Source organism: Halichoerus grypus, chromosome 12, assembly GCF_964656455.1.
Source record: "Halichoerus grypus chromosome 12, mHalGry1.hap1.1, whole genome shotgun sequence".
Taxonomy (NCBI): domain Eukaryota; kingdom Metazoa; phylum Chordata; class Mammalia; order Carnivora; family Phocidae; genus Halichoerus; species Halichoerus grypus.
The window spans coordinates 35665826-35688210 of NC_135723.1; the positions used below are offsets into that span (position 1 = coordinate 35665826).

At 37.5% G+C, this 22385-nt stretch overlaps 1 long non-coding RNA gene across 1 annotated transcript in view; it reads left to right on the top strand.

The window, feature by feature from the left end:
• The window catches only part of LOC144379564 (uncharacterized), a 395690-nt gene that overhangs the window by 154083 nt on the left and 219222 nt on the right, over window positions 1–22385 (top strand). The window contains exon 2 of the long non-coding RNA XR_013442750.1: window positions 14540–14636. This is a non-coding gene — a long non-coding RNA (uncharacterized LOC144379564). The remainder of the gene's footprint in view (window positions 1–14539; window positions 14637–22385) is intronic.

Sequence of the window (22385 nt, forward strand, 5' to 3'; positions counted from 1 at the left end):
TCTGAAATTATTGACTATTTTAGGTCTTGCTTTTCATATTAGTCAGGAAGTAACCAAAACACATGACTTAAATTAGCTTGAATAATATAAGAATATATTATTTTATGTACCAGGAAATGCCAAGATAGAGTAGCAGCAGGTACAGCATGTCAAGTTCCAGCTCTGCTTTTATGAAAGTCCCTTTGCTTTATTACCCTCCTATGTTGACTTTTCCCTCAAGCTGATGGCCAAGTGTTACAGCAAGTCCTCGTTTGCTAAGAAATTTATAGAAAATTTTTCATCATAATTGAATGTTAAATATTACCAAATGCTTTTTCTACACCTATTGAGTTAATACTGTTTTATTTCTTTAAAGTGTTGATTAATATATCAAAGTATTTTCTGGTTTTGAGCCATCCTTGAATTCCTCAGCAAAACATATTACTGATATTTTGTTCTTTTAATCTACAGGATTCAATTTGCTAATATTTTATATAACATTCTGGATTCTTTGTTTATAATAGAATGGGCCTATAATTTTCTTTTCTTGTGTGGTCCTCAGCTTAATCTGGCATCAGGATTAAGTTGAGTGGCATAATTCTTCATATTTTTCTAGGTCTTGGAGCAATTCAATACATTAAAATTTACAGTTGATCCTCATTACTTGTGTATTCTGTATTTGTGAATTTACCTACAGACTAGAATTGATCTGTAACCCCAAAATCAATACTTGCAGTGCTTTCATAGTCATTTGCAAACAGAAAGAGAGGTGAAGAATTTGAGTCACCCTATATGCATCTTTGTAGCGGAAGTTGAACAAGGCAATGCTCTGCCTTCTTGTCTTAGTTCTAATACTCTGACCAAGTGTCTTTTTTGTAGCCTACATCGTGCCATGTTTTTTGCATTTTTGTGCTTTTTTTGTGTGGGTGATTAAGCGTAGTGCTGGCATGCTGTCTAGTGTTCATAGCACAAGAAGGCTGTGGTGTGCCTTCTGGGGAAAATCTGTGTGTTAAATAAGTTTTGTTCAGGTCTAAGTTTTTGTGCTGTTGGCCATGAGTTCAATGTTAATGAATTAATAATAAGTATTAAGGTGTCTTTAAACAGAAAGATACATAAAACAAAATTATATATTGATCAGTTGATGAAAATGTTGTGGCCAGAGGCTCACAGGAACCTAATCCTGTATTTCCCCTTGGAGCAGTGGTTCAGAATTCACTAATTCAGTTAGTAGTAAGTTTATAGAGCATAACTACCAAAATAGTAAGAATTGACTGTATGTATTGTTTGAAGAATTGACAGCAGTCACCCTAGTGCCTTTTGTAAAGATGTATCAATAACTACCATTTTGATTTATTTTCTGGTCTTGGTCTATTCAAGTATTCTACTATAATTTCTTAAAAAGTATCTATTTCATTGATATTCCCATTGATTGTTGTTTCTTCTTATAGTATTTATTACGCTGTGTACATTCCATTTTTGTTCCTAATCTTGTTAATTTGGGTATTTCTTTTTCTTTGACTCCTGTCAATGTCTGTCTTTTGGTGTTTGACTATGAGTATTTTCAAATAATGAGATTTAATTGTGTAATTATCTTTGCCATTTGTTTTTGGTTTTCTTAACATCTTCTCTTATCTTTAATAATTCCTTCCTTCTATTTTCTTTCTTTAAGTTTAAAATTTAGTCAATTCCTTTTCATAACTTCTTATATCCTAAAATAAAGTTATAATTAAGACTTTAAAATTTTTCTTAATTATCTCTTTGGCTGCATCCCCTAAGATTTGATATAAAATGTTTTTGCTGCTGTTCAGTTACAAAATATTTTGTAGCTTAATTTTTATTTTCTTGAACCCAAGAGTTATTTAGAAGTGTTTTCCAGGGTACAGATAATTTTTTTTACATTCAGTTAATTCATTAATTTCTAACTTTATTGCATTGTTACCAGTGAATGTGGCTATATATGGTAAGCTATTGGAATTTATATTTCTTATTTCTACTAATACATGATTAATCTTGTATTAGTGAATCATTGTGTATGATTCTGTATGTATTTGGAAGAATATGCAAAGTTAAACAGAAATCGATCAACTCAAGCTTGTTGATTATGCCATTGCCATTTTCTTTATTCTTACTTATTGTCTTCTTGATCTGCCAATCTCTGAAGAAAGGGAGATAGAATTTTCCTTTATAATCATGGGTTTGTCAATTTATCCTTATATTTCTACAAGTTATTTTATTTACATACAATTCTCATACCATAAAGTATACAATTCAGAGAGTATTAGGATATTTAGACACTTATGCAATTCTTTTTTTTTCTTTTTTTTATTTTAATTAGAGCACACGTGGGGGGGGAGGGGCAGAGGGAGAGTGAGAAGCAGGCTCCCCACTGAGTAGAGAGACCAACACAGAGCTCAATCCCAGAACTCCCGATCACAACCTGAGCTGAAGGCAGATGCTTAACTGACTGAGCCACCCAGGCATCCCAATACTTGTGCAATTCTAATTCTAGACTATTTCTACCCAAAAGAAAACCCATACTCATTAGTAGTCACTGTCCATGCCCTCCCCTCTCACCAGACCCTGATAATGCACTGATCTACTCTATTTCTATAAATGGAGAATACAGTATATTTTATAGGACTTTTTTTTTTAAGATTTATTTACTTGAGAGAGAGAGAGAGCAAGCAGGGGGAGGGGCAGAGGGAGAGAGAGACAAGCAGACTCTGCACTGAGCACAGAGCCCGATTCGGGGCTTGATCCCAGGACCCAGAAATCATGATCTGAGCCAAAATCAAGAGTTGGACACTGAACCGAATGAGCCACCTGTATTTGGACTTTTGTGTCTGGCTTCTTTCACTTAGCCTAATGTTTCCAAGGACCATCTATGTTGTAACATATATCCATACTTCATTCTTTTTATTGCCAGATAATATTTCATTGTATGGATATACCACATTCATCAGTTGATGGACACTTGGTGTTGTTTCTACTTTTTAGCTGTAATGAATAGGCTTTTATGAATCTTCATGTACATGTTTTTGTATGGACATATGTTTTCATTTCTCTTGGGTAGATATGTAGGAGGGGAATTGCTGGGTCACATGGTAGCTGTACATGTAACATTTTGAGTAAATACCAAACTTTTCCAAAGTGACTGTACCATTTCACATTCCTATCATCAATAAATGAGGGTTCTAATGATAGCCATTCTAGTGGGTATTATAGCCATTCAAGTGGTATCTCATTGTATTTTTAATTTACATTTCCCTAATGATTAATAATATCGATCATATTTTTATGTGCTTGTTGGCCATTTGTCTATCTTTGGAGAAATGGCTATTTAAATATTTGCCTAACTCTAAATGATCTGTCTTTTTATTGTTGCGTTTTTAGAAGTATTTGTGCATTCTAAATACCAACCCCTTATCAGGTATATGATTTACAAATATTTTCTCCCATTCTGTAAGTTGTCTTTTCACTTTCTTGATAGTGCCCTTAAAACACATTTTTTTTTTCATTTTGCTAAGGTCCAGTCTACTTAGTTCTACTAATTTTTGCTTTATATTTGAAAATTTTTTATTAAGCAAAAAATGTCCATGGCTGTTATATTTTATTAATAGTTCACTTTTTAAAAATCAACTTGAAATGTTCATTTTCATCCTTTAGAAGCCTATTTTCATCAATTCTGTGTACAATGATATTTGACTCTATATGTAAAAATGTACATTTTCACATTAAAAAAGACACTGATGACAGTTCCATCAGTGAGGCCTGATGGAAATAGTACCCATTTATTTTAAAAGTATACTCACAAACTTGCTTGATCATAATTAAATATAATCTATGCTAATATCAAATGGCACAATTGCTTCAATATTTATCAGATACAAAACTTATGTAATTATAGTATCTGTACTTATCAGTGCTAATGAATAAAATTATAGACAGCGTTCCTTATTAATTGCATCTCATTGACTATAAAGTCCAAGCACAAAAAAACACACTCTATATTAAAGCATATGATTTTTCAACTACTCTTAAACAGAAAAGTCCAAAATTGACATTTCTATTCTAAATGCTACATAAAAAATAGATTCATCAACCAACAAAAGTCATCTATAACAGCCTGATCCTGCAGAAGCCTGATAGTTTAGAGATGGAATTAATGTGGTCTTGACCACACACTTGAACCTCCAGGGAAACTCAAGGCTCTCTCCTGCTGTTATCCACACTAGTCCTAAGAAAGATGAGTAAATGAAGCCTTAGAAATGATGCTCAGAGAATTTAAATGGGACATTATGCCTTCATCTTTTATCTCTTAGAACAGTTTAGTTGTGGATTTCTGGATTCCTTATATACCAGATACAGACCATGTGAAAGCAGGAGTGCTCGGAATTCTTGCTGAGACATCAAAGATTTCCCTCAGCTATTGCTGTGATGGTTAGTTTTATGTGTCAGCTTGGCTAAGCAGTTGTACCCAGTTATTCAAACACTATTCTTAGTGTTATGGAAAAGGTATTTTAACCACATCTACAATCCGTTGACTTTAAGTAAAGGAAATTATCTTCAATAATGTGGATGTGCCTCATCCAATAAATTGAAAGGCCTTAAAAGCAACAGTAAGCTTTCATTGAGGAAGAAGAAATTCTGCCTCAAGAACTGCAGCATCAGCTCCTACGTGAGAAATATTCAGCATTCCAGTCTGCCTTTCAGTTGAACTTGCCAGTCCCCAAAATCACAGAGGCCAATTCCTTGAAATAAATCTCTTTAGACACACACACACACACACACACACACACACACACGTTTTACTGGTTTGTTTCTCTGGAAAACCTTGACTGATACTCTGACCTGTTTTCTGAAACAAGTTGCTCTAGCATTACGCTGAACATGAAGCTTCTCAAAAAGGGCTTGAAATAATACTGTTGTACACCCAGAGACAGACTTCACTATTTTCAAAATTTCCCCACCTACCTGAAAATACTAACTCTGCCCCTTACCCAGAAAGGGTTGCCAGGCCTACCTGTATGATGGTTTGCCCTTCTTCAATCTCCCATTTCTAAGACCCAGAAGTGGCCACTTCCTTCAAGGCAGTTAGGAACTTCCTTTTTGTCTTATTATAAGCTCTGTACCTATATCTTATAATAAAAATTGACATTCAGATTTCCAAACTCGAGGATTTTGGAATTTGGAAATCTGTTTTCTCTTCCACAAAAGTCTGACCTTTAAAATTATTGTCTTAGGCGCCTGCGTGGCTCAGTTGGTTAAGTGACTGCCTTCGGCTCAGGTCATGATCCCAGAGTCCTGGGATCGAGTCCCGCATCGGGCTCCCGGCTCAGCGGGGAGCCTGCTTCTCCCTCTGACCCTCTCCCTTCTCATGCTGTTTCTCTCTCGCTCGCTCTCTAATAAATAAATAAAATCTTAAAATAAAATAAAATAAAATAAAATAAAATAAAATAAATAAAAAATAAAATGAAATAAAATTATTGTCTTATGAGAGACTCAGAAAAGCCGAATTTGAGGCCGGGCAGTGACTATTGTTCTAGAATGCATATATTCTGGCTCCAAAGCCCTGAATTACCCTGTCGATTCAATGGAAGGGAAATCACGTGCCATAATGATTTAAAGGGAATTAAAAATTCTTTTACTTAATATTTTAACCATACACAATTGATTCTTATTGGTTAAATTTCCTTGTGGTTCAGTTGGCCTAAACTTCATTCAGCAGCTTACAGTAACCAGCTGTGGTAAATTATATTATTTCTTCACCATTCTTTCTTCCCTCCTCAGCCCAGACATATTTTTAGCAGAGACACTTCCCAGTGTCACTAGCTTGGAGTTTGGCCAGGTGACTTGTTTTGGCCAATAAAATGTAAGAGGACATAATGGGAACTACATTCAACCAGACTTCTAATGTGTATATGTGGTTTGGTTTGCCCTCTTGTATTCTTGCCATCCACCATGAAAATGTATTGTCCCAGGGAGCCGGTTTCTTCAGAGTTCCAGAATGAGGAGACATATGGAATAGACCTGAATCCAGCCCATATCCTGGTACCAAGCCCAGCCAAACCCCACCCAGCCAAGTCCAACGGAGTCATACCCTATCCACAGACCTATGAGCAAGAAACCAATGTTTGTTGTTATAAGTCAACTGAAATTTGGGGGGTTGTTTGTTACATAGCATTATTGCAGTAAAAAGCTGACTAATAGAATAGTTTTATAGTAAATTATTTTTGCACGTTCTGTATTTTATGTGGTACATAATAGGTTTCATTTAACTTATATATCTGATTATCCAGTTTAATCAAGTCTCTATATGAATTAGCAAAGAAAAATGTTTGTACTGTATAGTTTTTACAACCACACTTGGGTAATGTAGTGGAAATATATCTGCATCTTCCCATTAGGTCAGAAATGTTTCAGTTGGTTTCTACTAGCAAGTCAGGAACCTAGCAAGGTCTTTACACATGCAGGACTTAGTGTACATGTTAGCGTACAGCCCCTCTTGACAGGCTTTATGTTGACCAAGAATAACATACCATCCAGTGGGAGCATAAGTACAACTTCCTCGTGACCAGCTATTCACTTATATAACTTCAGTATGAGGACAACATCCCATCAATGTGATGGGAAAATAAACTAGGGATGATTTTGATATTCACATATTTCCATGGGTATCTATCTCTTCCATCATATGTTGACATCTGTGATGGCCTTTCTAAATAACTCAGGGCATCAGAGGGTTGTTCTCTCCCACAAGCCAAGATAACTTTGGCAAACACATCTGTATAATATGTGCACTGGGCACATTTCCTTGTTGAATTATTCAATTAAATCTGATAATGAGAGCACATTGACACAGTTAAACACTCAGGTGAATAAAGGATTCACTTTGAAGTGCAAAAATTTCTGGAGTCATCTGTGTGTTAACAAGTGATGAGTCTCACTATCATCATCCAGGGAGGAAGAAACTTTAGAAAATATACACTAGAGTTGAGCATGCTGGAGGCTTTCTCTGGCATGATTTCAAGGAGATGAAAGGTGCAGGCAGTTTCCAGTGTTCATTTGAACCATCAGTGTTTTTAGAATAAATGTAATGAATTTTAAGAGACAGAAAAATAAGACTTAGTTCTTAAGTGAATCTTACTCCTCTGAACTCCAATGGTACATAAAGAGATGAATACAAGCATAGGTATCAATATATCTGATTTCTGATCCTCCATCGGCAAAGCCCCTCACGCATAACCTTACAAAAATGTTGGTTTTTTATTCATCTCAGTTCTCACTCTGTAAAATGGAAGAAAATTGACTGGTCCCCCATTGTTACCATAGTGCATATTACAAAGCACCAATAAAACTTTTTGCAAATAAAAGGACCATTCAAAAATACAAATTTGGGTAATGGCTGTTACTTAGATATGGTGTCTACATTATGAAATACCTGCCAGTCACACTGGCTGTCTCTATAACAAGGGCATCATTACTAACAGTGGTTTGGCACTTGAAAATGCCTGCTTATATGTTTATTAGACTGCCCTGTCTCTCCATTTAGTCTGTACACCTTTCCAAATAAGGACCATTTCTTAGCTCTCCTTTGATCTTTATTACTTAGCACAGTACAGAGAGTGCAAGATAGGTGATCACTGATTATATAATAAAAGCAATTAATAGTTGCCATTTACTGATCCTCTTCCATGTACCAGACCCTGTACCAGGCATTTTACATACACTATCTCTAATTCATACAGTTGTACAATAACTCTAAAAGAAAAAAATCTCCCCATTTTACAGATGAAGAAACTGAAGTTTGGAGAGGCTATGAGGCTAAGCCAAGGCTATACTGCTAGTTTAAAAAGAATGATTATACATATAATGAGTAAAATGTCTAAAGTAATTAGATGGCCATGATTAACAGTTTAGAAAAGCAAGAGCTAAAATAAAGTATCACTAGTAGTTGTTAATTGCTGATGTATTTCAGTATCATCATCAACTGTTTAGTGTCTACTAGGATCATGGTGCTGCCTTGGGTGTTACTTAACCTCTGAACTAAAGACTTTGCATCAGCGTCTCGAGAAGAAATTAAACATGTATGAATGTTCTTTTCTTAACATGGAGATCAGTTCAATCACATAAGATGTCTGTCTGGTCTAAATCTTTCTTTCCAAATCATTATATCTAACTTACGAAGGGGGAACTTTTTAGTCCGTTTTATGCTCATGTGCCATTGAAATCATGTCTATGCAGTCATATTTGTGTTTTACACATTTCTTGCCCTCATGTTAGCTCAAGAAGAAAATGTAAAAGCAAGACCAGAAAGAGAATTTGGGAGCAAATGATACAACAAAATTTTGAAACACTTGACCTGTATAAATACAGTAATTAAGTCATTCCGTTAAGAGGTTAGAAAATGAATTGGACTCTGAGAAACAAACTGAGGGTTTTAGAGGGGAGGGGGTTGGGGGGATGGATTAGCCCGGTGATGAGTATTAAGGAGGGCACGTACTGCATGGCGCACTGGGTGTTATACGAAAACAATGAATCGTGGATCACTACATCAAAAACTAATGATGTAGTGTATGGTGACTAACATAACATAAAATAAAAAAAATTTAAAAAACAGCTAATGATATATTGTATGGTGACTAACATAACATAATAAAATAAAATTTAAAAAAAATTTAAATTAAAAAAAAGAAAATGAATTGGTTTTTTTCCTCAAATTGTGAAAATCCTACCCCTAAATTTATATAAGTTGGTTGTTTTTTCTCTACTGACCTCCTCATGATTGTAATCTGATAATGGGAATGAGTCATTTAGATGAGTTTCCTCTTCAGAATATCTCATTCGTGATCGGGAAAGGACCATTTAGCTAACCACTCTCTTTTTGCCTCTCAGGAAATTCGAGCCCAGACAGATGAAGTGGCCAGCTTGCAGTCAGTCGGCTGGCCAGTGTCAGAGCTGCAATTAGAAGCCAGACTTTCTTTCCATTACCCCAACCCCAGATTTCCAAATTGTACTTTTTAAAATGCACTGTCTTTTCTCATGTAATAATTAAGAAATATCATATAAGCTGCAGGAACATATTTTTCTTCAGTCTTGAATTAGCCAGTGACTTGAGTAGTAAGCCTTCAAAAATACATAGTAAATCTAATTTTTAAAAATCAGCTCTGCTTATCCACAGCTGCAGGAGTACCAGGTAGCCCTTTCTTGTTTATGAAGACCCTCACATTTGTGTTATATTTAGGCCTTACTGTGAGCTGTTATTGTGATCTTGACTTTGTAGATGAGGAAACTGTTAACCAAAGAGACTAAATCACCCAGTGGTGGGGTTGGGGCGATATGGCACCACCAGAACTCTAAAGGGCTTTATAAACTTGACTTTGTTGCTTCTTCCATTTCAACACATTTCCTAATTCTTCTAATGGATGAGTTGCCCAGTGGGTTCAGTCCTCCCTTTTAGAGTAGACAGTTTTGGCAAGGAGGTGGCTGCCTGGCCAGGGACTACATTCTCAGCCCTACACCCATTTGGGTGGGGCCCTGTGATGAGCGCTCATCAGTGGAATCTGAGCAGAAGTGTTATGTGTCAGAAGCATATAGTTCTTCTGTGATCTCTCTTTCCCCATCCATTGGTTTGTGTTAGTATCCAGGACATCCTTGAAAGGCACATTTTGAAGATGGCAGAGCTGCTGAGCCTGGGTCCCTGAATAACAACTGTCCCTTCCACCCTCTGCTCTGTTAACCAGTAATATCTACTGTATTGGACTATTACATGAGCAAAAAAATTATTTTTATGAAAGCCAGTGAAGTTGTGGGGTTCTTCTGTTACAGTAGCTAGCAGTACCCTAACTAAAATGAATATATTTTTTTAATCAGAGAATAGAATTCAGATTTCTGTTATTCCCTGTGAAATCCCTATAAACACTTGTTCGCTAACTCACGAACTTGTATTTTGCTACATTTCCCAATAACCTCCTTTGTGTCCCTTGTTTTTCCTCTACTTTAAGGTTATGATAATTACTATCCTGTATTTTTATTGATGGTATCCAAACAAAAGTGTCATAAAATCACCTTTATGGCATACTTATTTGCAGAATAAATAGATACCTAGCAAAAAAAAAATTTAATGACTTCCCTCTTTTAAACTCTTCAAAGCACTCTCCATCTTCAAAAATATTTTTGAGGAAAATTTACATCTCTGGGAAAAGAGTGGTGGTCTGGAATTAATCAGAGAGGATTTATTGTCTCCTAAGAGTATAGCTCACACAAGGGCTTCCCTGCTGGTTGGCAACCCTCAGAGCCTTAACACTGAGGATAGTCCCTCAGGAACACTACAGGACCTGTTGTCTGGGCACTGGTCCCAAAATGTGGCCTAAAACACATGCCAAGAGCTCAGATCTCTTGTATTTCCCCACCACACAGAGGGTCTGAGGCCTTCACTCCTTACACATCCTTGATGTGGTTTCTCCAGGGGTGAGAAGTGGGAAAAACAATGCTTTTGAGAAAGGTATCTAGACAAATTATTTTGACAACTCCCTCCTCCACCCTAAGCTTTATACATTTGCTCTCCGTGCAATGTCAAGGTGTTGTTTCTCTTAATATTTCAAGTCTCAAATCTGAATCTAAATCTCAGAAGAAGGAAAGTTTTGCCAATTAAGCAGTCCCCATAGCAAATGATAAATGCTCCAGCCGCTTTTTGGAAAAAATCCTGAAAGTAGAGTTTGGTTACTAGAGTAAATCTCCATAGAAAAAGAAATAAATCTCTGTGACATCTGCTAATGTACACCATTTCCCTTAAACACCTCTTCCTGTATAGTTTCCACACCTCCTTCCCCCCTTTTTCCAATGCTTCTTTGTTTTGTGTTTTTTGGCCTTTAGGGGATGACTTAGGCAGCACATGGTACCAGGAAACCAAGGGTATTGCATCCAGCTGTGTGAAAGCATATTGCTGAATTAAAGTCCCTGGTCTAGGATCTGAAATAAAAATCAGTGTAAGCAAAAAGGTGGAAGCTTTTTGTTTAATGCCTTACTCATTCGTGGCATCAACAAGCATTTGCCATTCACTTATGGTGTTAGTATGGTTTAGAAATACCATAATAAAGAGAAATAAAAATAAAAGATATATGGCCTTTGTTTCCCTAGCCAGATGCAAATTATATGCTTAAGGACCCCCCGAAAACTATACAGTAAAAACTTTAAGTAAAACCTAAAGAATAAGAGATTCAAGTAATTAGAAGAGATCCACATGTTGGAACACATGATGCACATATGTCAGGGAAAGTGTGCTCTTGTTTTATTTGTTTGTTTGTTTGTTTTGGGGGAGGATTAACTGGTAGATTATCAGGATATTTGGCACGTAACATCTGAAGAGACACCCTTGGGCTACATGCCCCATGAGTCAGACTAATTATAGCCCAGAGTTCAGATTTGTTCTCCTCGTTTTTAGAGGTGGGTGGAGACCCTAGGGAGGATCTAGTGGAGGTCCACAGAGGTGACAGAGGCCTGCAAAAGAGAGCTCTGAAGGAGTTCATGGAAGCAACAGTAGGCCCCTCATAGCTGAATTCATGTTCAGCTCCACCATGGATCAAAGAGTGTTCCTAAAAAGAGTCCCAAAGGGACTGTCCAGACTGAACTTCCACTATGGGACTTCTACTCTTTTCTGGCTATTTTGATGTCAACGTGGACCAATCCAGAGCTGCCCACATGAGTCACCTTGAACTCCACCTGCTTTGCATTATTGCCTCTTGATTCTCTTCCCTGGAGGTTCTTCAGACATCTGGACTGCATTGTGGCATGACACACTTCTCATTTCCCCCACAAACATCCATGATTGAAGGCAGATGACACCCAACCTTAAGCTCACCTTTAGGAATCTGTGCTAAGCCTGGTTTAGCACAGCTAGGTTATAGTATGGATATTATTCCTATCTTCTAACCCTATGGGTCATGGATTATTTTCTAGAACTCCAGCTGTTGTACATTGCCAGGGAGATCAGAACCAGATTTAAATGGTGTTTAAGTTAAACATCTAGATAATTAGACCCTGAACCCAACTATTAAAAAGAAAAGACACACCTTTAGAAGTCCTTAAGAATGACATAGACACTCATCTGTTTTGGATGTTTAAATGCAATTCTCCATAAAAGATGATTTCTTGATGTTTCCTCCAACAATGTAACTATATATTCCAAACTTATGGGTGCTGGCATTTCTCCTTTTACTTCCTTCTTTGTCCATGTGTTTGGGATCATGGGATTGCAAGGGAGGTGGAAAATCTGCAAATAAACTATAGCTACTATATGGCTTTTTTTGTGGGGCTGGAAATGTCCCAGTAATTTTTAAATCTGATTAACTCGTGCTTCATTTAAATGCATTTTACTGGTTTGAGGTAGAATTCATTGGCTTGATTCTTTTGGCATCTTCTTCAGTGTCTTCTATCATCCTCATCATCATCACCATTATGATCACTAAACTGGATTGAGCTCTCCCTCTGTGATGGGTTCTGTGCTAAGTACTTTACATATATCATCTCTTAGAAATCTCACAATGACTCTTTTTGGTAGATAGTATTCGTGTCCCCATCTTTCATATGAGGAAACTGAGACTGAGGGGGGCTATGTGCCTTGCCCACTGGTAATGATGGTATCTGTTTATTGGTCTAATGAATGGCATCTGATAAAGAATCCCTTTTCTGACTTGGGGCTTCATATTTGTCGAGTGATTTTTACATTTCTTACATTCATTTCAAGTGAATGAAATGCCCTTAGCCCTTTCTGTGTCTTTCTCTATGTTACTTTCTCCTCCCTGCTCTTAAGGCCTACTAGCCTTTCCTCTCCTTTTGCTCTCTTCTCTCTATCACGGTTTTATCCTCATCACCCTGTGTGGGGTTTCTAGACATCTTTCCTTCTATGCTTCTCTTCTTTCTGCCTATACAAAGTGTAGAGCACATGACATGGGTGCAGTGGAGCACTCTCTCACACAGGCCCACATTAGAGGGGCTTTTATGGATTTTCTTTATTTTTCTCTGTTTTCAATTTCATTGATTTTTTAAAGTAAACTCTACCCCCAATGTGGAATTCAAACTCATGACCTCGAGATCAAGAGTTACGTGCTCTACCCAGTGAGCCCGCCAGGTGCCCCTAGAGGGTCTTTTATTTACAAGAAGTCTTAAGGGCTTTAATGACAAAGAGAGAACTTTTCGCTGCTCTCAGAAGCTATTGGGCAAGTTTCCAAACTCCCAATGAAGTAATTTATTTCACAGGAAAAAAATATCCAACTATCTGGAGCATTTTATGCATCTGACACCATCACATTAGTAGCATCAGATTACATATTCAGTAAGGACCTCTGCCACATGCTGTTGCAATTAACCACATGGGAATGTACAGGCCAGGACCCCTCATAATTATTCAATCAGTGCCATAGTACAACATACAGAGCAGTGAGAACTAAAAATGCCCTTGGAACAGAATGCTATATCTCATTAGGAAATGAAATTGTGACTTTCCTGGGAGTGGACAGTTCTGGCAGGAAGAGATGGCCCAGATTTCTAGTTATCACCAGTTAACCACTACAGTCCTGCAGCTCTATGTTTAGGTCTTTGATAAAGAACCTCCCAAGGAAACTTCAAGATGGTTTTGACTGAAGCATGGCATAAAACAGTGCCTGTATATTTTGGATGCCTGATCAGCCATGAGAATCCAGTTGAGGAATGAGTATAAGGAATTCATTAGTCCTTAACCCAGATATTGCATTGAGATTAAGGGAGGTTGGTCAAATTGGAAATGTCTATGGTACCTTCCTCAAGACTCCTAAAATAGCACCTAAGAACTCTGCTTCTAGAACTTTCTCCCTACTTCCAACTTTTCAAGAGACCCCCTAACCCCTCAGGCTCCTCCCATGCTGCTAAGGGCTCCCAGCCATGTCTTTCTTCCCTGCCCAGAGTTCCAGATCTGGACCTACTTTTCTCTCTGTCTCCTACCACCTGCACCTGTTGAGGGCCTCATTCCTAACATGTACTTCTGACTTAGTTTTGGAACTGCTGCTAATTAACTAGTGAAACAGAAATTTGACAGCATTATCTTTCCTATCTTCTAATTACAATGGTATAAATTGACTAATAACTCTGCTTAGTGGTATAATACTAGAAAGTAGAAAAATACAACAATAATTTAGAAATCCTGTAATGGAGTCCTCTGTCCTGTCTCGTGATCAGCTAAAGGCTTTGCATAGCTCTCAAAATATGTATGATTTTAGTACTGCAGCAAAAGTCTGTTCTGTGCAACCATTATATAATCAATGCCAGTTGTCAAATTGTAGGTTCGGGAACAGGCATTGGTCATGAAGTGGTACAAGAATGACTGGGCCACTGTCTGCAATTAATACCCTCAGACTCCACACCACTACCACCTGAGAAGATTAGAATGAAACATACTCTTTCCTACTTGTCAGTAGATGTTCAAGTATCTTAGTAAGGGTATTATTTATATTATTTCCACCTACCTGTTGTATATTATGGAAATAGTGCTATATATTCATGAAACCTCTTTTCTTTTTTCTTCTAGGCCCAAAACGAAACCACATTTTCCAGCCTCCTCTGAAGTTGGTTGAAGCCATATGACTGAGTTATGGCCAATAGAATGTGAGCAGATACGATGTAAGGTAACTGCTAGACCTAGCCCCTAAACCTCCTGTGTATACCACCCCTTTCCTTTCTTATCCTCATTGGACTGTGATATGAGCAAGAAATGAACTCTCCTTATCTCAGACATGCCCCCCAAATACCAGCGGGTTGTTACAACAGTTATCCTGTTTAACAAATGTATTTCCTTTGTGTTCAGGAAGGTTCATTGAGTACCAGCGAGATAATTGGTGCGGTCAATGCCAGAGCACAAATTTAAAAAATTAATTACCATGGGATTTGTTTGGCTTCAAGGTAAATGCCAATTACACCCTCAATTTGAAGTAGATTTTTAGCATATTGGTCTTGAGAAATATGTTTTTCTTACCATCTTCCTGTTTTCCTTCCTGAATAATAATAATGCCAAACATTCCTTGTGGGGCTGTGTTCTTTCCACCCACCTTTGTGGCCTGATGGGACCCCACTGCTCTGTGTAGGACATTCTACATCTACTCAGTGGTTTTCATCAGAGTGAATTCAAAGAAAAGGAATGTGGTGATGCAGGCAGTACAGTAATTTCAGCCCCTCGGGTTCCTTGGCCTTTCACACAGAGCATATGTCTTCAGCCAAAGCACTTAGGATTCAGACCCTGTATGAGTGTACAGCATATGGGAGGGAGGGAATGACTTAAAACAGATGAGGGTTTTAAGTTCAGCCTGTGCTCAACAGTTAAATTTAATTTAGAGACTTCCCAAAACCTTCCTGAAGTTACAAAAGGGCCATGAGAAATCAGCTTCTTTCTTTTGTGGTTGCAGATTTAATTCTGCAGTTCATGAAGCTGCGTCAAAGTGCTTGCATAACAGTGCAAGCTGCCGCTGATGGAAATGAGGACGGGTTTTTCTTTGTTGTTAAATACCTACAGTGATGCCACAAACATTCAGCCCCCACTATTATGTTAGATGTGTGAGCCGTGATCCCTGCCCCGAAGGAATTCAAAGATATGTGGTGAAACATCCATTGAAAATGCCTTAGAAAGGAAAATGCTAATGGTGGACCTGGTGCTTCAGAGGTTAAGCTTGAAAAAGCTCTTGCCTAGAAGGAAAGACTTGAGAGTCTCAGAGAAATACCCGGGTAGAATTACAGGACTGAGAGGGGTGCTCAAGGTTGGAGACACTTTCTGCTGAGATCACATTCCTTGCCTCTGTGTGGTCAGCGCAAGCCTTTTTCAGCACCACAGAAAATCTGCCTGTTCCTAAATTGCTCCTCACAACTCAAATGTCAGTTTAGGATCATATTCTGAGAGACAGCAAGTTCTAGCACCCTGAACCCCTTTATACCTACTTGGTGTGCTGTACTATTTTTTTCCTTTAATACCAAATAGTCTAAACTTGGAAGCTAGAAATATGGTTCCCATCCCATAATTAATTGGTTAGTAATGTGACCTGGAACAAGTCCCTTTTTCTCATTTGCATCTGTGAACTGGAGAATCTGTTATAGGAAGGCACACAACAAATGTGTTGATCTGAAATCCCCTAACTCCTTTATTATTTATAAAAACATTTAAAATGGAAAAATCTCTACAGATAGCATTCTCTAACCTAGGAGTACATCAAAATCACCGGGGAAGATTGCCTTTCTTTGTTAAGGTGTAACTTAACACAGCTATTTGTTTTTGGTTACCTTTTCTTTAAGATAGAACTTACATGCAATAAAATACACAGATCTTAAGTGCACAGTCAATATATATTGACAAATACATGCACCCATATAACTATCACTCCAGCCTAGACATAGCACTGCCATTACCCCAGAAGTTTCCCTTGTGGCTCCTTCCCAGTTAACCACCCCACCCCACCCCTAACACTCACAGTCAAATACTCTTTAATTTCTGTCACCATCTAAATGGAATCAAATGTATATATTCCTTAATATGTGGCTTCTTTCACTCATAATGTCTTTGAAAATCAGTAATTCTTTCTTTTTTATTGTTAGTAGCATTCCGTTGGATGAATATACCTGCTATGGACTGAATTGTGTCTCTCAAAGTTCATATGTTGAAATGCTAACACCCAATGTGATAGTATTTGGAGAAAGGGTCTTTAGGAGGTAATTCAAGTTAAATGAGGTCAGAAGGGTGGAGTCCTCATCTAATAAGACTGGTGTCCTTATAAGAAGAGGAAGAAAGAGATCTCTCTCTCTCTGAGTGCAAGCACCAAGGAAAGGCCATGTGAGGATAAAGTCAGAATGTAGCTGTTTACAAGCCAGGATTTAATGACCAGGACTTAATTGGTCAGAACCTTGATTTTGGATTTCCCAGCCTCCCAAACTGTGGGAAATACATTTCTGTTGTTTAAGTCACCCAGTCTATGGTATTTTGTTATTTGGAAAAATTTCAGCAAGTACTTATTCAAATATATTTGTCTCATTCTTTCCTCACCTTTCAGGACTCCAATTATATGTATGTTAGACCTCTTGATATTTTCTCACAGGTTATTGACAGTTCTTTTTTTAAATCTTACTCTGTTTCAGTTTGAAAAATTTTCTATTGACCTATCTTGAAGTTTCCTAATTCTTAAGTAATATCCAAACTTCTATTAGCATACTCAATGAATTTATTTATTATATATATATGTATTATATATATATATATAATTTTTCAGCTGAAGAATTTCCATTTGGTTCTTTTTTAATAGTTTTCTTTTCTTTCCTAGTTTACCCTACCTATCATCCTTAATGTCTGTATTCCTTGTAAATTCTTTAATACATTCATAAGATTTTAAGTGTTTGTTGACTAATTCTTAAAACAGTCATTGCTGTGTCTGCTTCTATTTGCTATGTTTTCTCTTGATTTTAGTTCACACTTTCCTCCCTCCATCCTTTCCTCCTTATTGCATTCTGAACATTATGTAAAACAAAATTTTGGAGACCAAATATCATATTATTCTGTATTGCTTATTTCTCTTTTCTCTGTATGATAGTTTTATTGTGGTTACAGTAAGGTAAAGTATTAATAGTTTAGATTTCTCCTACAGTCAATTTAGGTGTGGCTGGGTCACAGCTTTAATTAGATTGACTTTATCTGTGATTAACATAACACCCTGAATTGATTTAAGTTTGTAATTTCCATCTGGCTATTTGTACATTAGAATTTTATTAAAAGACATGACTGTCTCTGTATACTTGAAAAGAAATAAGTTCCCAAAATTCTTCTGATCACAGTTTCAGTCAGAACAAGAACATCAACCACAGTGTAAACATACTGAATATCCACCATGTTATAGACATTAATTATGTCCTGGGAATGCAAAAAGCTATATGGACATTCTTTGCCTTAAAGGACATTTAAAATCTTATTGTAGAAATAGGCCAGATACCTAAAAACTCATATAATGTGGTAAAAATAGATCTTGCAATATGCTGAATGAGTGAGACTAGCAATGACTATAGCTCTGTGAAAGAAATATTCACAAAGAGCTCTGGTGATTAGAAGAGACTTCATGTGGGAGATAAGACTTTAAATGGATCCAAAAGAAAGTATAGGGTAATTGAGGCAGGGTCAGGGATGAGAGAGAGGATGCCATGAACAAAACATGGTGCATATTTAAGAAGAGGAGAGAAGATTATAAAGTTTGGAAAATGTCATATTTTGGAGGATCTAAGAGTTTGGTTTTACATGGGCATTAATGTAAAGCCAAAGACCAGTTGTTAATGTGGTAGCCATATAATCAGAACCATACTTTGAAATAATCACTCTTACAGAAAACTGAATAGTGGCAATACCTATTTGCCCTCACACCCCTTTTTTTTTTGCCTTTTCCCTGCTCTGTATCATAGAGGGGCTAATCCCACAGGCTGGATTTGGCATGTAAGATTGGAGAATGGATGTAAAAGAAAGCCAGAATTTTTTCCCCTCTTTCTTTTTCTTAGACTTCTCCCACACAGCTGGATCACTTCCTTGGCATCTCTTCTTACCTCCCACTAGGTGACCCTGGCCTCTGAGTCGTGATAGCATTGCTCTCCCTTTTTCTCTCAGGTTGGGGACCTTAGTAGCTTCCTGATATCACCAATCACTGAGTTACTTCACTGAGCCTTAGTAAACGTCTCATCCTCTTCAGTTGCTGCTCTAATGAAGTACCTGCATTAAATTCCTTCTATTTTATTTTTTTTTAAAGATTTTATTTTTTTAAGTAGTCTCTACACACAATGTGGGGCTTGAGCTCACAACCCTGAGATCAAGAGTCACATGCTCCACTGACTAAGCCAGCTGATCACCCCCTTTCTATTTTAATATAGCCATAGTGGTTTGTTTTCCTGATTGGATCTGGTTAGATCTGGGGATATAATTATAAGTAACTTATACTTTATGTATAAGTTAAAAACTTCAGAGTTTTGAAAATTTTAAGACGTACTACTTTGCAATAAGAATAAAGCAAAATTTTCAGGCTCCCTGCTCAGCGGGAAACCTGCTTCTCCCTCTCCCACTCTCTCTGCTTGTGTTCCCTCTCTAGCTGTCTCTCTCTCTGTCAAACAAATAAAATCTTTAAAAAAAAAAATAAAGCAAAAATTTTTAAGAAAATTAACATAAATGCAGTGTATAAAGTGAATTGACACTGTATAGTAACTTAACACAATTTAAATAAAAATAAAGTGAATTGAAATTAGGAAATATTAGATAGAACTTACATAAGCCCTATATATAAATAGTTCTATAAGTTGTAATTGAAGAGAAAATGATAATGAATGGCTATACCAAGGACAGAAGGAGCCACGAGAGCAGTGATTCCAAACCGGGGGAGGGTGTAAGAACTACTTGGGGAGTTTTTTAAAAAAATACACATGTTGGGTATCACCCCAGACCAACTGAATCAAATATCTGAGGCTGGGTTCAGCCATGACTACTTTGAAATGACTTCATGAATGGTATTTGTCCACTCCATCCTTATCCGTTATCCTCCCATTAGCACAGAGAAGCTTTAGACATGAGGGAACCACTAGGGAGAAGAGCAGGTCACTAGGAGAAAGGCCCAGAAGAACTAGAGGTAAACGATTAGGGAGTCAAAGGGGGAAAAATCAAAAATACTAAGCAAAATAACATGTAAAAATTTATGTCTGGAGATTAACATTTAATAGAAAGATTTTATAAAGGTATTTCATGTTTATCCTAACACATTATTAGGTCTACAAAAGCCAAATTCTCAAATATATTAATGTAGCAGAGAACTTGGGGGAAAAATGTTTTAAAGGCAAAGATTTTGGGGCACCTGGGTGGCTCAGTTGGTTAAGCGACTGCCTTCGGCTCAGGTCATGATCCCGGAGTCCTGGAAGCGAGTCCCGCATCGGGCTCCCTGCTCGGCAGGGAGTCTGCTTCTCCCTCTGACCCTCCCCCCTCTCATGTGCTTTCTCTCTCTCTCTCTCTCAAATAAATAAATAAAATCTTTAAAAAAAAAAAAAGACAAAGATTTTGTCTATCTGAATGCTATCTAAAAATACCAAATGAAAGAAAGGGACTCCGTTTATAGCAGTGTGATTTTCTAAACCATAAGAACTATGAGGAAGATCCAATAAACAACAGCATTTTAAATGCCAAATTAGAATGAATAAATAAATGACCTTCCCAAGGGAAAACTGGCTCCTTTGAAATTTTAGCAAATAGAGTTATAATTGCCAGATTTCCTTATTTATGGAAAACTAAGCTTCATTAATATTGAACTTGCCAGTTATCTACATGAGCAACAGAGATCTTCATGAAAAGGGAGATTCAATAATTAGCATTTAACTCTTCATTAAAACATACGAATAGCAAGAAAAAAATCAACATAGTCTTGAATTCCACAAACATAAAAATTATCTTTTATTATCAGAACACCATTTATGGGAAGTTCAATAGACATTTTATGAAAAGCATCTAACGAGTGAGCCCTATGTTTAATTGATGTGAAAAGCTTTATTATATTTAATAAGACACTGTAAACCCCATCCACAAACCCAACAAAAAATACCAGAATCTCTAAGCCAGACAAAGAAGCTATCTAATGAGTAGGTATTCTCCATAGGGACTGACCCAGCGTTGAGCAAACCTCTAAGAAATCCACACTACAGCTCTCACGGTCTGGCCTCCCACCCCCAAGGTCATTATGAGGAACAGCTTCTCTCCCAATTAAACATGCATTGAGGCTCTGGCCCTCTGTGCCATACACAACAGATACCCTGTGCAGGTACAGTGCCAGTGTGCATTAGGAGGATGCTCCCATTGTGAAAGCCTCAAAATTGGGCTTGTAGGGGATAAAACAGTGGTGGGAGAGACAAATTGGAACCCGAATGACTCTGCAGTGCTTTGGGGAGGTGAGAATGAAGGAAACCGGAAATTTAGGTTAATCTAAGAAAATGGTTCCCAAACTTGGTGAGATGCCCAAATGCCTATTGGTCTGTTTAATTCTAACATATAAAGTTAGGATCTGCTTTACTAGCAGAAAATATGACTATGTTATAGAAATACATTTTATGTGTACCTATAAATATACATGTATATAAATACATATACTTGATACAAAATGATTATTGTCATCTGTCTGACGAAAAAAGTTGTACACTAAGCACGAGGAACTATTTCTCAGTTTTCTTAACATTTCTCGGCTTGTTCATTTTGTCATCTGCTAGTGTTCACAACCAGGCAAGACCTCACAAGTGCCAGTGGTTTGAGAAATTATTTGTGAGAGAAAAACATAAAATCAAGGAGATCCTTCATTAATTTACATTTTGGGGAAAAGACTGCTGCAATTATATTTTAATGAAAATTAGCTTGGTCCACCATGAGAAACACCCAGAATTTGTTAAGACCCTTAGACTGTAAACAACTGAAACCTACTTGAGCTGGCTGAAATACAAAATGGGGAAATTACTAGAAGGATATAAGGGTACCTTTTGGGATACAAGGGCAGGGATGAAATAAAGATTCACAAATTTCTGGAACCAAAAACTGCAAAGCCAGGAGGAATCTCTCCATCTGTTACCACTGTTTCCTCTGCCTATCTCATTCTTCCCTCCCTCTCTCTCTGACTCTCTCTCTCTCCCCCATCAATACACACACACACACATACACACGCACTACATTCACAAAGCAGTAGTATATTGTAAACTTCACAACTCCCAAGGCTATCAGAGATAGTATCTGTTGTTTGCTACAAGGGTAAGTGTGTGCCTGGCTCACTACACTCACGTTTTCAATCATTTTCTGAATTCTACTTTGGGACTGCCTTCCAATGGACCCCTGAGAAACAATGGAGTGTACATCATTTTCTTCATTATCATCAAATCCTTGATCCTTTATGCAAATTGCTTTTATTAAAAAATGCTTCAACTATGCATGTTTTAGGTTATGACAGTGGCAACAGGAACAGGCTAAGGTCTTGTTCTTATGCATTTGTTAGGAAGGTACAAACCAGATGCAGATTTCAGCTCTGTTAGCATATAGGATTCCAGATTGCCTTGCAGGGTAGCTAAGGGAGCTGCTCTCCTCCCCACAGTGATGGTAGATCCTCAGAACAGCAGCTCATAGCCCCCAGCATCCCCTAATACAGGGCTTCCCACACTTGGACTTTCCTATCAGCAGACAAAAAGCTACTATGTCCTCAGGACAGGACTAAGAAGCCAGGTGAGTGATGTCTAATGCCTGGAGGAGGGAGCCAGGCAGCCACAGAGCTGGCTCAGCCTGCAGAGCCGAGGGCGAAGGATTACACTGCTTCTGTGGCTCCAGACTTGTCCATATTCACAAAATTTCAAGTGAAAGAGTG